Consider the following 16264-nt stretch of genomic DNA (forward strand, 5'->3'; position numbering starts at 1 on the left):
GAAAAAAAAATATGCACCCCTATGTTTATCGCAGTGCTGTTTACAGTATCCAAGACTTGGAAACAACTGAAATGCCCATTGGTAGACGATTGGATTAAGAAACTGTGGTAAATTTATACAATGCAGTATTACTCAGTTATAAAAAAGAATGAAATCGTACCATTTGCAATGATATGGGTGAACCTAGAGACTATTATGTTAAGTGAAATAAATCAGTCAAAGAAAGACAAATACCATGTGATCTCACTTATATGTGGAATCTAAAAAACTGAATGAATGAGCATAGTAAACAGAAATAGTCTCAGAGATATAGAGGAACAACTGATGGTTGCTAGTTGGGAGGGGGTGGGGATGAGGGAGAAGGGGAAGGGATTAGACAGCATAAATAGCTAATTACAATATTGCCACAGGGACATGAAAGACAGTTCGAGGAATATAATTAATAATGTTGTAAATATTTTATAGGGTGTCAGATGGTCACATATCTTGTTAGGGAGACCGCTTCATGGATGGGGTAGAGGCTTGATCACTGCACTGTACACTTGAAGCTGATGTTGTATGATATTGGGTGTCAACTATAAGTGAATATATATATATATATATATATATATATATATATATATATATATATATNTATATATATATATAGTCATGGGATGTGGAGTATAGTGTGGGAGTGGAGTCAACGGAATTGTAATAGATATGTATGATATGGGGGGATTAGAGGGACAGCGGATTGGGGTAGGGGGGTTGTCACTTTGAGGGGTAAAAATTATAAGTATTGCACTGTGTTTTATAGCTGAAACTAATTTTAAAAATGTTTATTTCACAATAGTAAATAAAAAATACAAAACAAGAATAATCACACACAAAAAAATTAATGCTATAATGAGCTGGTTCTTTGAAAAGATTGATAAAATTGACAACCCCCCAGCTAGACTCAGGAAAAATTAGAAAAGACACAAGTAAAAAAATCAGAAATGACAGAGAAGTTACAATGGATACTACAAAAATACAGAGAATCACACAAAAATACTATGAAGGATTATATGCCAACAAATGTGATAACCTAGAAGTAATGGAGACGTTTTTAGAAATACATAACCTTTTTAGACTGAACCATGAAGAACCGGAAAACCTAAATAGACGATAAGCAGTAAGGAAAGTGAAACAATCATCTAATACCTCCCCAAAAGCAAAAGTCCAGGACTAGATGGCTTCACTAGTTAATTCTACCAAACATTCAAGGATGATTTAATACCTGTCCTCCTTAAACTTTTCCAAAAAATTGAAGAAGCAATACTTCCTAATTCATCTTACAAGATAAACATTATCCTGATACTAAAACCTGGTAACAGTAACAGAAAAAAAAGAAATCTGCACACCAGTACTTCTGATGAATACAGAGACAAAAAACCTGAATAAAATATTAGCAAATAAAATACTCAATACATTGAAAAGATTATACATCACATTCAATTGGGGTTCAGTCCAGGGGCACAAGGATGGTTCAACATAAGCAAATCGATCATATGCACACCACATAAACAACATAAAACATAAAAATTATATTGCTATAGCAATAGATGTAGAAAAAGCATTTAACAAGATAAACATCCATTTATGATTAAAACATTTATAAAATGGGTATGGAAGGAAAATATCTCAACATAATAAAGGCCATATCCAACAAATCCTCAGCTAATATATTTAATGGTGAAACACTGAAAGGTTTTACTCTACAATCAGGACCAAGACAGGGATGTCCCCTTTCACCACTGTTATTCAACATAATATTGGAAGTCCTAGCCAAAGCAATCAGGCAAGAGAAAGAAATAAAAGGCATCCAAATTGTGAATGAAGAAGTTAAATTGTCACTTTGAAGATGACAGGGTTCTTTACATAGAAAATCCTAAAGATTCTACCAAAAACTATAAGAAACAATAAACAAATACATTAAGTTGCAGGACACAAAGTCAATATACAAAAACCCATTGTATTTGTACATACTAACAATGAAATGCCAAAAAAAGAAATGAAAAAACAATTCTTTTTGCAACAAAAGGTATAAAATACCTAGGAATAAAATTAACAAAGGATATGAATGACCTATACACTGAAAACTATAAGACATTATTAAAAGAAATTGAAGGAGATGCAAAGAAATTGAAAATTATTCCACATTCATGGATTGGAAGACTCAATATAGTCAAAATGGCCATATTACCCAAAGCAAAATACAGATTTACAAAGAGGAAGCCAACTGAATGGGAGAAGATATTTACAAAGAACACCTCTGATAAGGGCCTAATATCCAAAATATATAAAGAATTCAATGAACCAAAAAACAATCCAATTTAAAAATGGGCAGAGGGCCGGCCGAGTGGCTCGTTGGTTAAGAGTTGGCTTGGGAATGCGAGCTCTGAGGAGCAGGGCCAATGGTTTGGACCCCACATGGGCCAGTGACACTGCACCTTCTACAGCTAAGATGGTGAACAACAGCTCGACCTGAAGCTGGGTTGCCATGAGTCGCCAGCGATGGTGTAGGCTACAGTGGGGCTGCAGTGGGCTGCCATAAACTACTGTGTGTGGCTGGCAGCCAGTGTGAGCAGCCGGTAGCTGGCGTAAACTGCCGTGAGCTTCCGTGAGCAGCCGTCCAAGGGCTGGTGACCAGATCTGCCTCAGCTGAGAAGAGCACAATGATCACAATAGCAACATGGGCCAGTGAAACAACTTCCTCCACAACTAGACTGAAGAACAAAAGGACATCAACTTGTCTGTTCCCCTTCCCTGATTCCCCAATGCAGTTTCCTCCCCCAATTCCCCAATAAAATCTTTAAAAAAATAAAAAAGTAAAAATAAAAATGGGCAGAGAACCTGAACAGACACTTCTCCCAAGAAGACATACAAACAGCCAATAGATATATAAAAAGACACTCAACTTCACTAGCTATTAGGAAAATACAAATCGAAACCCAATGAGATACCACGTCACTCCTGTTAGAATGACTATGATCAATAAGACAAGTAATAATAAGTGTTGGAGAGGTTGCAGAGAAAAAAGAACCCTCAGACTGCTGGTGGGAATGTAAATTGGTACAGCCGCTATAGAAAACAGTATGGAACTTCCTCAAAAAATTAAGAACAGTATTACCATATGACTCAGCAATTCCACTTCTGGGTATCTACTGAAAAACCTGAAAACATCTATTTGTAAATATATATGTACTCCTATGTTCAATCCTGCAGTATTCATGGTGGCCAAGACATGGAAATAATCAAAGTGTCCTTCGATGGGTGATTAGATAAAGATGTGGTACATATTTACAATAAAAAATTACTTAGCCACAAGAAAAGATGAAATACTGCCTTTTGTGACATGGGTAGATCTTGAGATTAGCGTGCTAAGCAAAATAAATCAGACAAACAGTCAAGAAGCATATGACTTCCCTCATAAGTGGGATATAAAACTGAAAGCAAGAAATGAACAAGATGAACAAAAAAAACAAACAAAATCTCCTAGACACAGACAACAGTTTAGTGATTACCAGACGATAAGGTGGGAGAAGGAGTGGTAGAAGAGGGTAAAGTGTGTCAAATATATGGTGATGGAAGGAGAACTGATTCTATTTGGTCAATACACAATGCAATGTATAGATAAATGTATTATAGAATTGTACACTTGGAACCTATGTAATTTTACTAAGAAATATCACCCCAGCAAATTTAACACAATTTTAAAAGAATAACAATACATGGGGTTCATGTAAAGATTAAGTTATATATTACATATAAGGAATTTATAACGTTGCTTCAATAAATAATTGCTATTATTATGTTAAAAAATGATTTTGGTATCAACACCAAAGTTTTTCCATATTTTTTGGGTGTATGTTTGTTTTTGTTTTGTTTTCTTCCAGTTTTATTGAGATATAATTGATATACAGCACTGAAATAAAGTATATAGCATAGCGATTGGACTTATATTGTGAAATGATTACCACAATAAGTTTAGGTATCTTATATAGACACAAAAAAACCAAAGAAAAAGAAAAAAATGGTGGTTTTCATTGTGATGAAAACTCGTAGTATTTATTTTCAGTGTTAACTATAGTCATCATGTTGTATATCTCTAGTACCTATTTATGTTATAAGTGGAAGTTTGCACTTTTGACCATCTTCATCCAATTTCCACCCCCCGCCCCCCACACACATAAAACCCACCTCTGTAACCACAAACGTGATCTCTTTTATGAGGTGTTTTTTGTTTTAGATTTTACATATTAAATGAGACCGTATGGTATTTGTATTTCTTTGTCTGACTTATTTCACTTAACATAATGCCTTCAAGGTCCATTCACATTGTTACAAATGGCAGGACTTCTTTCTTATTATGACTGAATATTCCATTGTGTGTGTGTGTGTGTGTGTGTGTGTGTGTGTATGTATGTGTGTATGTATGTGTGTATCACATCTTCTTTATCCATTCATCTGTCAATGGACACTTATGTTGTTTCTATATCTTGGCTATTGTAAATAAAAATGCTATGGATATGGGGTACAAATATTTCTTCAAAATAGTGTTTTAACTTTCTTCAGATATATTTCCAGAAGAGGAATTTCTGGATTATATGGTAATTCTATTTTTAATTTTTTGAGAAACCTCCTTACTGTTTTCCATAATTACTGTGCCAATTTATAATCCCACCAAGGATATTCTTTTCTCCACATCCTTATCTCTTTTCTTTTTGATGATACCCATTCTAGCAGGCAAGAAGTGATATCTCACTGTGGCTTTGATTTGAATTTTATGATTAGTGAGTTTGAGAATATTTTCATGTATACATTGGCTGTTTGTATATCTTCTTTTTGCAAGATTTTTAAATCTAGACTTTTCTCTTCCTACACCTTCTCCTTCCTTATCATCACTATTCCTTCCTCTATTCCTCAAATGTACCTGAAAAGTAGAAATTAATTAGAAACTGCACAGGGAGAAAAGAGCCTCCCTTATATCACAGTGATAGGGGTTTTTTTTAAACAAAAACGTCTAAGATTCCACAGAGGCAGTGTAGTGTGGGCTGGTTTCCTGTCTGTTTTTCTCCTTTTTGCAGCAACAGTAGTCAAGGCACATCATAGCCTGCACTTACAGGAGACTAGTGCCCTTGTGACTCTTCTCTGCCTGAGCATTCCTGAAGAAAACTCTTTCTTGGTAACCCCAGGAAAAGTGTGCCAAACTCTGGTCTCTAATCTTTTTGTGGACCTCCTCTCTGATTTATTTTCTCATTTCTTCCTTATGTTTTTTTTATTGCTCATAGAACATAGGTGTCAGCATGGAATGGAGGAATAGCCTCAAATGTAGAACACCTGAGCTCCAAAACTTTCTTCTATAATTTTTAGCTGTATCACTTTGGATAGTTTCTTTCTTCCTCTGGGCCTCAGTTTCCTCGGCTATAAACAATTGGACCATTATGACTTCTTGAGCTTGCTGAACAGATGAAATGATAGTAAAAAAGAATATGCTTTGTAAGCTGTCAAGAGCTATCCAAATGTAAGGGCTTGTTATGAGTATGTCATCATTAAAAACCCAGAACCAACTAATGTCAGTCATCAGTATGGGAAATGTGAGCCTACCTTGCCTTGGCATGTTTGTGTGCAGTCTACTGTTTTGCAGGAAGTATTAGCCTATCAAAATGGCACATGAACCTAGCAAGGTACAACTGTATTGGTGCTCACATTTTGTTGCCAAAATATACAAACAAATAAACAAAAAGCACACCGACCTTTTTATTTATTTATTTATTTTAAGCTGAGCCATCCTGCCACCTGTTGGCAGCTCAGCAGCTGCTCAGCTCAGGCCTGGAATCAAACCGCTGTTGCTCAGAGCTCAAACTCTTGAGCGAGCTCTTAACCAACTGAGCCACTCGGCCGGCCCCACATACCAACCTTTTTAATGCTAAAAGTCATTAATGAAGCCTGCAACCACTTAAGGAAATAAACAATGATTTCATTAAGAACAGACGTAATTAAGAGACATTTCACTGGCAAGGATATATGAATAGTAAATAAGAACATGAAAAGATATTCAACATCATTAGCTATTAGGAAAATGCTAAGACCATGATACACCTACCAGAACAACTAAAATAAATAATAGTAACAATATAAAATGCTGGCGATAATGCAGAGAAACTATATCACTCATACATTGATGGTGGAAATGCACAATGGTACAGGACACTCTGGAAAATAGTTTGACAGTTTTTTTAAAAACGAAAAATAGAATTTCATATAACACAGTGATTGCACTCTTGAGCATTTATTCCATAGAAATGAAATATCTTCCCCTTCTCCCTTATGCCCACCCCCTCCCATATAGCATGTCTTGTTAGAGAGACCACATCATGGATGATGTAGAGGCCTGACCACTGCATGTACACCTGAAGCTGATGTTGAATAATATTATGTCAAATACATACACATATATATATATATATATATATATATATATATATATATATATATATATATATATATATATATATATATGGTCATGGGATGTGGAGTACAGTGTGGGGAGTGGAGTCAATGGAATTGTAATAGATCCATATGCTATTGGGTGGGGGGTTTGGATTGGGGGAGGGGCTGTCACTTTGTGAGAGGTGAAAAGCATAACTATTGCATTATTTTGTACACCTGAAACTAATAAAAAAGTGAAATGAAATCTCATGTTTACTCAAAAACCTTTATATACATGTTCATAAAAACTTCATTAATAATAATAATAATAATAATATACCCAACCTAGAAATAGCCCAAATGTTAAAGATATTGTGGTACATCCATACCAAAGAATACCACTCAGCAATAATGAGGAGCCAACTATTGATGCATACAACCTGGATGAATTTCCAGAGAATTATACTGAGTGAAAAAAGGCAATCCCAAAAGGTCACATACTGTACGATTGTATTTATGTAACATTCTCAAAATGAAAAAGAAGCACTGTAGAGATGGAGAACAGATTAATGGTTGCTGGGGATTAGGGTTGGTGGGGTTGGGAGAAGTCAGTGGATGTGACTATAAAAGAGATCTTTGGGGTGATAACTTTGTATCTTAATTGCAGTGGTTATATGATCTGGACATGTACCAATGCCAATTTCCTGGTTTGGATATTGTACTATAGTTAAGTAAGATGTAACCATTGGGGGAAAACTGAATGAAAGGTAAAACTGTACCATTTTTGCAACTTCCTGTGATTCTATATTTAAACTATAGAATGAAAAGGAGACAGAGCAACATTTGTAAAATCAGCTCAGTGTCTTATCTCAGGTAGACTCGAAGTAGATCCTTAACTCTTCAGTCCAGTCTTTCCTGGAATCAGGGCAACATAGAAGCCAAAGTGGGGGTTGGATATCTAATTAAAGAGGGAACCATTACACTGTTACTGCTTCCTTTGAAGTGGGAAGAGGATTTCAAACCTGCAAACAGATGAACCTGAAGCTGCTTGTGAAAGGCCCACAACTTTTTAGCAAGTCTCAGAGTTAAACCAACAAACAGGGAACAGGATCATACCTTTAAACTCATGTCTTAAACCCACCTTTCTGGATCTTTGCAAAATGGCTGAACATGTAATTTGGTTACTGTTGGTGAGCCATAGCCTTCTTGTTTAGTGTTCTGAAAAGTTAACATAGACATGGCAGAATGAGCTTGAATTTTCTCTACCAGGTCCTTTCCGTTTTCAACTTCCATTTGCTTTATTTAAAATTAATATCTGTTTGTTGTTGTACATGCAACCAAGTGAGATTCTTGAAACCTGAGACAGTACATGTCTCAACTAGTTCAATAAAGGCTGTCTCTGCCTGATGTTGATACCCAGTATTCAAGCCCCAAACCTTCCAAAAGACAAAGTGTTTTAATATAAATTGTCCACTTGAGGCCTTTCCTTGACCCTGATTACTGCCCTCGCAGCTTTGATATGAGGGCTACATAATGTAGCTCAAATACTCCAATATAACAGCATTTGTACTTGTGCCCTGGCCAACAATAATCTTCTCCATGCTCAATTTTGTCCTTGGGGATTTTCCTGTCTGTCATTGTCCTCAGGGTACTTTCCTATCTGGAGGACCTGCTCCTTTTCTGCTAGTCACATTCCACCAGATCTTTAATACCTAACTGAAATTCTACTTCCTCCATGATGTTCATGATATTCATGGGCTCTCTCACACCTCTTCTCTAGGGCATTGTTGGTAGCACCTTAATATATAGAATATCTCAGGTCCTCCTTTGGATATTCATGATTTGTGTATGTGTCTTATATCTTTTTCTGTCAGTGTTAGCTCCTGAAAAATGGTTCATTTTATTCATCCCTGTTTCTGCCCTCTACCCTCAGCATGTAGCCCAGGATATGGCATATAATAAAGTTTTGATTGTTAAATGTGAATGAGTGACTGGTATCACCTCACTTTTCAGGTCAGCATTAGCCTTATGTTTTGATTTTGACATATAGATTTTCTGTATTTGTCTCCATCATTGCTAACTGCCTAGGGCGGTAGGCTCCCAGAGAGCAGGGATGTAATAATCTATGTGTGTTTTATTTAAATAGAATCTAGTAGAGTCTTAAACTTGCAGTTCCATATAGTGGAAGACCATTGGCTTTTGAGTAATTAATTCTTGGTTAGAATCCTGATTCTACCTATTAACAGCTGTGTAACCTTGGATAAGTTCTGTTACCTTTCTGAAGCTTCAATTTCTTTGTCTATAAAATAGAAATGATAATATGTATCTTTCAGGGGCATTGTAAGACTGAAAATAAATTACACATGAAAGGCACTTAGCACAGTGTTTACACATAGATGTTTAGTGATTATAAGCTTTCCTCCTCCCCTTTTCCTCTTTAATTCCTTTGAGTGTGGTCTAGTCACTGGAAGGAAGCTGAAGTGGGCAACCAGTAGGATTGGATTCTAGCCTTGGTTCTGCCATTTACTCACTATGTATCCTAAAGCAAGTTTCATCCTCTCTGGGCTCGGTTCTTTTATCTGTAAAATGGAGATGGTGATAATTTCTGTTTTCTTTCCCTCATATGTTTATTAAGACAATCAAATAAGATATAATAGTAAAAACAAAGAGTTTCTTTAAAATGTCTGAATGTAGGTTCTGGTTGTTGTTATGTTCTAGTTCAAATACTTTTGAGAGATAATGACACACACAGAGGCTAATTTGAAATTGACAAAAGTCCCTTGTATCCTTATTCATTCAAAATTCCCATTGTTCCATTTGGGTCCCTATATTCTCTATTTGGTCATTTCCAAGGCAAATGGCTTTAACTATGGCCAAACATGAACTTATCAGCTGGGATGGAATTAAATGATATGAACATGATTTTATCTTTGCCTCTGATTCCACGTCATCTTTACCTGGGTAACTGAGACCAGAGTGGCAGAGTTATTTTCCTGAGCATTCTGGGTACCTTCCATTTTGTAGTTTTGGTTTCTTTCCCAGTAAGAATGTATTATCTCAGTGGTCACAAGGATAGAAAGATGGGAAAAAAGATTCAGGTATCATTTTCCTAGCCTCCTAGTGAGTTCATGACTAAAGATGTAAAAGCCATTAAATGAGATTTTTACAGAACAAGATAGCATTAGATGGGGAATTCCCTGTCATTGAAAATGGAAAAGTTTCATACTAAGCTTTTGATATACAAGGAGAAAAACGTAAAGTACTTACTTCTCCAAAGCCTGGAGATCTCCAGGAGGTGAGAAAAAGTTACTGAAATTCTTCATTGTGGTGTGGTGGGGAATGCTGCCTACTCTTCCTAATGAGAAGCTTACAAAAGCACAGGGGAAGGGCAATGTTGGGAAGTGTCGCTGACAAGATTGGCCTTGGTTTTATGTTAGAATGACCAAGAAAAGGACCAAGAAAATGAGTCATTTGGGATCTACCAGTTTTATCAACTTTATTGAGCTAGTATTTACATAGAATGAAATGCACATTTCAATGGACTTTTACAAATGTAAAAAAATCCATGTACCTATATCAGGAGATTTTGAAGCCTCATCTGAAGGGCTTTTAAACCACATTTTGGTGGTAAGCATGCTATAATGCATACAAACATTGAATTATAATGTTGTATACCTGAAACTTATACGTTATTAACCAGTGTTACCTCAATTAAAAATAAGCTCTGTCAGCAGGAAATCTTGATCCAGATGTATCTGCTCAATGATAAGACAAGATTCAGAGGTTGTATATAGAACTCTGTAGTTGTATTATTAGTGTATCAGCAAAGGAAATTATAGTAGGGTACAGTTTGCTCTAACAAAGAAGCCTATATAATTGTGGCTTAAAATAAGAGAGTAATAGAGATGTCTGGAGGCAAGCAGTCCAGAGCTCTGCTCTAAGCTCACTGAGGGATCCAGGCTCCTTCTCTTTTACTGCTCCACTACATCTAGGGTGTTGTCCTGTCCACATGGTCCACCACCACATATATGTTTCAACTATATGAAAGAGTAGGCAGCTGGAAAGCACACTCCTACGCTTTATGGTATAACCTGGAAGAACTTTAATCCATCATTTTTGTTTGCATGCAACTTGTCAGAACATGGTCATATACCTACTCCTAGCTTTAAGGGAAGTGAGGATGTATAGTGTTTATTCTGGGCAGCCATGTACCTAGCTACAAACTCCATTACTGTGTTAAATAATTTTTATCACAGGACAATTAGCTTTTCCTGTCATAGGTAGTTACTCTAGGCCAAGTGACTGATTTTGAGTTCCTAAGCATGCACCTATGAGGGTTTTGATCATGGCACTCACCAGAGAAACTGGAGCCTTCCCCAATGACCTATCAATTCAGTCAGTCAGAAAGGACTCAGTAGCTGAGTTTCAGCTGAACAGTCTACCTCTGCCTCTTTGCCTTAACTCTACCCCTAGCCAGCAGGGATCTGCCAGGCAAGTAAACATGGCCCTTCCCAATGCTCTGATCTCTAAAATTCTACATTTTTTTTTCATTGTTACAACGCAAAACCTACAAGTCTTGTTTAGGTCTTTCTCGATTTATAGTTGACAGCAATGTTCCCAACTCTGGGGTTATTTTCTTCAAATCCCTCCTGTAAATCGCACCATACAAACTGTGTTTCTTCCCTTCTCCTTAATCATCGTTTCTCTTCCCCCACTTGCCACATCCATCAGTTAGGCTGGTCAAGCCAGGACTCAGGGCACTGATAAGGCTGTTTCTGTATTTCATGTTCCATCTTCCTCTGGAAACTGCTCTGGGAAACCAAGTGCTCCTTGTCAATGAAGACAATGGGAGTGAGTAAAATACTGCTGTAGTAAAAGGCCACACTTCTGGAGAAATGGCCTTGAACTCTTCAGATCCCAGTGCAACTTTTCTTGCTCTATAGTTCCATCTTCTCTGGGAAGCAGACTTCCTCCAGGACATGACTCTCATGAGGAATCCAGTGAAGATGGGCATTCATATTCTCCATTTCTTGAGATTTTAATACCATGAGATGTCAGGGTGAAAGAGCTTTTTAGAAAACACAAAGCCTAACTGATCTATTTCCCTTCCTTTTATGGATAAAGAAACTATGACCCAAAGGACAATGGACATGATATGTCCAGGATCATATAGCCAGTCAGGAGCAGGGTCTGGCCTAGAAGGCAGGCCTCTTGACACATAAAGGTAAATGTAGATTGAGCGTTGCTATGTACCAGCCATTTTATAAGCACTTTATACGTATTAACCCATTTAATCCACACAACAGTCCTATCAGGTGGGTGCTATTTTTATCATCTCCATTTTACAGATAAGAAAATGGAGGCCCAGATTGGTTAAGTAATTTGTCCACAGTCACATAACTAATAAGTGGGAGAGTCATAATTCAAACCTAGGGAGTCAGCTCCAAACCTCAAACTCATAAGCACTCTGCTTTCCTGCCACTCAGAGTCTGGCAAGACCTGGAACATTATTTACCCCTGCCCATGCCTGACCTATGATTCTTTTCCTCAGCCAGCCTGTGATCATACACTGCAGGTAATCCCAAGCCCAGTATTCTTGCCTCAATATCATGCTTGTGCCTTTAATCAGAGGTTTTCTGACTGTCAATACTGTAGGGCTGATTGATTCCCTCCTCTGAAGAATGCTTGGAATAGGGTCTGTAGCCAAAATTAAAAAGGGGAGATTTGAAGGAACAGACAAGCCCCTGTAGTCCAGTTCTTCTGCCCAAACTGTCTTATCTGTCAACAATCTGGCTGGCCTGGCAGATAAAGAAAAAGGCAGACCTTCTCTGGAAATGGCAACAGGTGGGTCCTGCTGATATCAGGAAACTTCCCACCAACATCCCATCTGCAGAGAAGCAGCCACAGACTCTGTGAGATGGAACCACAGTGAATTGTATACCGTAGGCTAGTAGGCTCGTATGCTCACTACTACTGAACCGATGTCTTCAGCCTGCTTTGTGCTGTACTTGGTGGCATTTGCAATGTTGACTGCTCTTCCTGAAGGGGAGTCTTCACCTCAAGGAGGTCACAGGAGGGGACGCATGCACAGTTAGTTTTAGTTTATACTGTCATTTGGAAGCATGGTTTTAAGAAAATGGGAGAGATGCTTCTAGTCATCTACATTCTTCAGAAATTGCAAATATGCATAGATCATAGGTGCAGCAGGCTTCTTTGAGGTACAGGGAAAGAAAGCAAAGCAGAATACTTAAAGAAACAGACAGCCTGCAGAGGGGGGAAGGGAAACGGAAGGAGAGTACTTCTGTGAGTCTCTGGAGTGCCATTGTTAAGACATGTACCCCTCCACTCCCTAGCTTCCTTCATTGTGTTTCCTCTTCATCAGCAATTGGCACACACAGAAAGCATTTCCAGCCCTTATGCAAGGACAGGAAAGAATCTGCCTGACCTTGGCGTGTGATTAACAAGAAAGACCATTTTGATCCAAGCAGCTCCTTCACAATTATCCACTTTTCTGTTGCTGATGTATTGACAACCCAGACCTGGCTTTTCCTCTTGACAAATGTTAGCATAAAGGGGTAGAAGTGAGTTTGCCTCATCACCAGCAGCTCTAGAGTTTGGGATATTATTTGGAAGAGCCTTAAAAGAAACATGTCTGGGGCCGGCCGAGTGGCGCATTGGTTATGAGCTGGCTTGGGACGCCAGAGGGCCCCGGTTCGGATCCCACATATGAGGGCCAGTGACACTGCCCTCTACAGTTAAGATGCTGAGCAACCGCTCAGCCTGGAGCTGGGCTGCCGTGAGTCGCCAGTGATGGCATAGGCTGCAGCCCCTGTTGCAGTGGGTTGCCATGGGCTACCGTGTGTGGCCAGCAGCCAGTGTGAGCGGCCGTCCTGAAGCCGGCGACTGATCTGCCTCGCCAGGGAAGAGCGCAATGATGGTGCCAACTTGGGCCAGTGAAGCAATGTCCTCCACAACTAGACTGATGAACAACAAAAAAAGGACAGCAACTTGTCTGTTCCCCTTCCCCCAATTCCCCAGCACTGTTCCCATCCCCCAATTCCCCAATTAAAAAAAATCTAAAAAAAAAAAGAAACATGTCTGGGTGTCAACTCCAGATGAAAATGACTTTTGGGAGAAATGGCTGTATGACATGCAGGAAAGAATTTGGTTTGAGGCTTCTTTGTTCTCTCATTCCTTTCAGCTCTAAGCCCCATGTATCTAGGGAAGTTATGAATACTTCAGTCTCACTCTTTTTCTAGATATATTTTTTCAAAGAATCAAAGCAGGTTACTGATTGTCAGAGGCAGTGCTGACATTCAACCACAATGCACTGGTCCAGCCCTGCCATTTGTCTACTTGTTAGGAACCATATATGATAGTGGTTAGAAGTACAGGCTTCGGAACCAACTGCTTGGGTTAAATTATAACGCCACTACTTAATAAGTGTGTAATCTTGGAAAACTTAATCTATCTTTTTGAACTCAGTTTTATCTTTGGTAAAATGGGAATGATAGTAGTCCAATTGATACTTGTAAATCTCCTTAATAAATGTTAGCCATGCTTGAATCCTATTCATTCTTGTTACTCTTCTGGCAAGCACAGGACTAAGATACTTTCTGTCTGGGCCCCATGTCAACAATTCAAATTTATGTCAGAATTGTTCTCTTTCAAGCTATTGGATTATAGCTACTGACTTTTTCTAAAGCTGTTTCTTCCTTTAAGTCCAGGAAAGATATACAAAGGAGCCTCTTTGGCTTTCCCTTATTTAACCCCCTTCCTTATATTTTTGTTTTATTGGTTTGTCAGAAAAGTCATGGTGTATTTTGTCTATGTTTTTCAAAGGTCATTTATTTATATAAAGAAAGTGATCAATCAGTGATATATTGCCCATTTTGTGCCATTACCTTTTGCCATCTTTCTGTGAGCTTCATAATTCCTCGTTCATAGAAGGACCTATCTTTATTTGTGAAAAACTGAACAAGGTGCTGATTTACAGCCTCATTTGAATTGAACTTTATACCGTGCAAGGAGTTTTGAAGACAGTGAAACAAGTAGAAGTCTGGTGGCGCAAGGTCAGTCGAGTATGGTGGGTGTGGCAACACATCCCATCCAAGCTCCAATCATTTTTGATGGGTGATCAAACTTGTATGTGGTCTTGCATTGTTGCGATGGAACACAACTCCTTTACAATTAACAAGCTCTGGATGTTTCTGGATGATGGATTCATTCAAACTATCCAATTGCCGACAGTACACATTTAAACTGATTGTTTGGTTCCTTGGTAGGAGCTCAAAAAACACGACACCTTTAAAATCCCACCGCACTGAGAGCATAACCTTCCTCTGATGAATGTCTGCTTTTGATGTCGTTTGAGGCAAATCATCACATCGGGACCAAGGCCACTTGTGCACCACATTGTTGTAAACAATCCATTTTTCACCACCAGTTATCAGTCGCTTCCAAAAAGGATTGTTTTCCTCACATTTAATGAGCATATTGCAGATGTTTATGTGCACCATCAAATGAACTTCTTTGGGTTCATGCAAAGCCCAAATATCAAGTTTGCTTACCTATCCCAGCTTCTTCAGGTGGTCGTGAACACTTGGATGATGGATGTTCAATGTTTCTGCAATCTCTCATGTCATGTAATGTGGGTTTGACTCGATCAATGTCTTTATTTTGCCATCATCAACCTCGGTGGGCCTCCCTGACCAAGGAGCGTCATTGAGATAAAAATTACCAGCACGGAATTTCGTGAACCTTCGTTGGCACCGACATTCTTGTAGAGCATTGTCACCATAAACTTTATGCAACTTTTCACAAGTTTGACACGCATTCTTCCCTTTATGAAAGTAAAACAGTAAAATATGGCAAAATGCACAGTTTGGTCTTCCATCTTCAACCTGTTGTAAAATCTCCAAAACTCAACCAAATTGCTTAATTTTTTAAGAATGAAGCTAGAACTGTCAGCTCTCAAATGACATAGCAATAACATAGATGTGAATGACTCTAGTACTTCCAAAAATGAACTAGTGCCATCTATCGCAAACATGTGTCATGACTTTTCTGACAACCCATTAGTTTATTTTACTTCTAAAGCATATTTTCTTTTCAAACCTAAGTTCTGTAACCTCTTGCTCCAAAGGAGCAGCAAGGTGTAAATGTTCCCAGCTTGAGGTCTTCTCAGTTCAGCCGTTGGTACATCTAACCCTCAGGTATATTTTCATTATTTTAAATTAACTGTTTAATTAAACTGTTGCTTTTGTTAGCAACCACAGAATTCAGAAGGAGTGGGATCACACAGCCCTCAGATGCACTCATATTCTCTCTGTGTTGCTCTGTACTTTTTGTGCACACCCCAAACTCTCTCCACTTGGCAGTCACATTGAATTTGAGCATATTTTGTTAGACAAGACAACTCCCAGTCCTTTTTCTCTCTGTTTCCTGAGGACTGCCCGTCCATCACTTCCAAGGAAAACAAACTCTTAGACAACAGGGCAGCAGACCAGAAAATATGAGCAAGCTTAAGATGAAGAGAGAAACAGCAAGAGATCAGCAGAAGGGCATGTGCTAATTGAATGGGGTTTGGAGGTCATCATCCCTAACAGAGAGACATGCACGTTTCTTCTCCATTTTTCTTCCCCTTTGTCTGCAGTTGGTACATGTATGGTTCCATAGGGTGATTATGATATAGCAGAAAGGGAACCTGACCAGAGTCAGGTATTTGACTTTTGAATCCAGTTTTCCCAAGGTGTTTCCTGGGTCAAACTTGTGTGTCTTTTAGGCAAGGCAACTTCTGGGTCTTGGT

General features: G+C 38.4%; 1 protein-coding gene across 1 annotated transcript in view; it reads left to right on the top strand.

The window, feature by feature from the left end:
* LOC109390085 (vascular endothelial growth factor receptor kdr-like) overlaps positions 1–16264 on the top strand; it is a 286991-nt gene that overhangs the window by 52273 nt on the left and 218454 nt on the right. The gene's annotated exons all lie outside the window — the stretch shown is intronic.

The sequence above is a fragment of the Hipposideros armiger genome, unplaced genomic scaffold (genome assembly GCF_001890085.2).
Source record: "Hipposideros armiger isolate ML-2016 unplaced genomic scaffold, ASM189008v1 scaffold_254, whole genome shotgun sequence".
Lineage (NCBI taxonomy): Eukaryota > Metazoa > Chordata > Mammalia > Chiroptera > Hipposideridae > Hipposideros > Hipposideros armiger.